Source organism: Pteropus vampyrus, unplaced genomic scaffold, assembly GCF_000151845.1.
Source record: "Pteropus vampyrus isolate Shadow unplaced genomic scaffold, Pvam_2.0 Scaffold120, whole genome shotgun sequence".
NCBI classification, from domain to species: Eukaryota; Metazoa; Chordata; class Mammalia; order Chiroptera; family Pteropodidae; genus Pteropus; species Pteropus vampyrus.
The window spans coordinates 4,765,406-4,767,977 of NW_011888901.1; positions in this window are offsets into that span (position 1 = coordinate 4,765,406).

A 2,572-nucleotide genomic window follows, 5' to 3' on the forward strand; every position below is an offset into this window, starting at 1 on the left:
AGATTGGTAGGTTTCAGCTTTCTGCCCTAGACTCTTCTTCAGAACTTGTAATCAATGAAATCCTACTTCTTACTATTTGTCAGTAGTATACATGGGAAGGACTGGTTGGTCTTCCATTCCTGCCCTTGTGGAAACACTAATGTACAAAAGAATGATTAGGTTCCTTTAACCTTGATAAATTTAGATGTACCTTTAGCAGCTTTCCTTAAATGTTCATGTTGTTTTAAGAAAAATTCTTTAAAAAAATATTTCTTATTGTCTACTAACTTTTTTTTCATCAGCTTTTGCATAAGCACAGATATTCTTTGGACAATCCAGGATGAAAGCCCTGAATTGTTCTTCCATCTTGTCCGCTCGTCCTCTTATGCTTCTCACTTCTAACTAAAATTGTTGCCTCTGTCTTCTCTGAGATAAGGCCCAAAATGAAAGCTCAGGTGTTAGAGCAGAACTACTTGGCAGTCACTTACATAGAGAAAAATCTTTAATTTTTTTTCTATAACTAAAGGTCTTGAGAAGCAAAGTCTTGTCTTCTCATTTTACAGCAGGGGTCAGCAAACTTCCTGTAAAGGGCAGAGATAGTTAATACTTTACTACTCAGCTCCGCTGTGGCAGTGCAAAAGCAGCCTAGACAGTACTAGTATATGCTGGGGCATGGCTGTGTTCCAGTAAAGCTTTATTTATAAAAATAGGTGCTGATTCTCGATCTCAAGATTTCTAGATTAGTAGGGTGGTCCCCTGGCAAGTTACACAGGTATTCAGATAGGTTCTGCAGCGTCGTCTGTCACTTGGGGGCACCTGCCATTTCTAGACGTGGGCAGCCTCCGTCATACACGGACAAGATGCAGTCGTGAGTGCCCAGCTCTCAGACAGTCTTTGTGAGGTCTCCTCACCAGTTTCCGATTAATCTTGCCCTAGCCTTGTACTTACTTAGAAAGTTGGAATCTTTTGCAGACTGAAGAATGTGCATTTCTATATTATTTGTCTTTTTTCCTCTCAAAAATTTAAATACTCTGGTTCTTGAATGATCAAGAGGAAGTTGGAAGCTTTTCTTACCTATCAGCCCCCAGGCTGAAGAGATTTGTCTGGATTATAGAAATGGGCTCTGGGCCCAACTCCGCTGTGTCAATGTGATGATAGAGCCATGAATATTTCCAGGAGAAGATCCGTATGTCTCTTTATTACATGCTTGAGACAATAATTCCGTCACTTCCCAGGATTTCTCTTTATCAGAGAGGTGTCTTAGCACAGAGTCCTTGCTCTTTTTATCTTCATATCTGGATATGATAGATAGTTATGAGGACCTCACTAACTATTTCGAATTTACTTTTTATATGTGTAAAGCTCTGCAGTAACTTTTAAAGTATAATTTATTTTTATATCACGTGCACTATTCATTCAATGTATCCCACGGTTTTATATGACTTGTGTTAGAAGCACTGCACTGAACTGTGAGTTGTTAGTATTCCGAAATGACAACCGTAGATGTGACCACAAATAAAGCTTTTGTGAAACACGGTTTTACGAGCTGTCTCAGTTTCTCGGAAGTGTAATGCCTACATGCGGGCCTATTCCTCTCTTCAAATGCATCGTTAGATCAGTTAATAGGAACACCAAGGAGTGAACAGAAGCAGCACCACAGGTTTTGGTGTGCATTTTAGTACGTTTGGTGTGAATTTGGGAGTAAGAGGCATTTTGAAAGTTTAAGAACCTCATTGGTCATACGCCATATATCCTGGAAGGCGCAGTGGTCATTCCCAGGAGCCATGTGGTCAGTAGAAACACAGCTCTACATTTAATAGTTCCGAAACTTTGAATAAATTATTTAACTTGTGCCTCCATGCCTTTGTCTGAAATGATACATTCGGAGTGCGGTGCAGCGTCTGGTAGAGGGTAGGTAGATGCCTGTCTCCTTCCCTTCATGCCCACACCCCCTGAACTTTCTCCAGGTTTGCATGGTGCCATCCCAGGGGAGAACAGTGCTGCCAGGGTGTTTTCAGGACTTCTGCTGGGCAGTCAGGTAGCACCATAGGATGTTGGCAAGGCTTCTGAGAAGTCTCATCTTCCCCTCTCCCCTCACTCTCCAGATAGGCAGCATTGGGCCTTGGAAACCAAGGAGCTTTTCTTAGGCTCTTCGGAGGTGTATGGGGAGAGGCGGGAACCTGGGCTCAGTCACCAGTGCCGGAAGCTCTCTTAAAAGGGACTTTTGGCAATAAGGAACCAAAGTCACTCTAACTTAAGCAAAATGACTAATTGTAAAGATATGGGAAGCTCTGAACCAACAGGAAAGTGGGAGGATGGGGAGGAAGTGTGGACTTGTCTCTGGTCGGAGCAGCCTGGCCTTTGCCCACTGCTCCCACTGCAGGCAGGGAGCTTCGACGGGGGCCTTGAGTTGTGTGCCCAAACCTTGGCCTCAGGGCAGGCCACCTGACAAGGCTTCAGTTCCCCAAAGGGAAGGGAATGGTTACCAGAACAACCACAAATGAACCATGCTCCACAGAAAGGACTTTTGTAGCCAGCAGAAAGACGGGGGGCACGAAAAGGGTGGCTGCAGAGCTCAGGGTCGTAAAGCCCA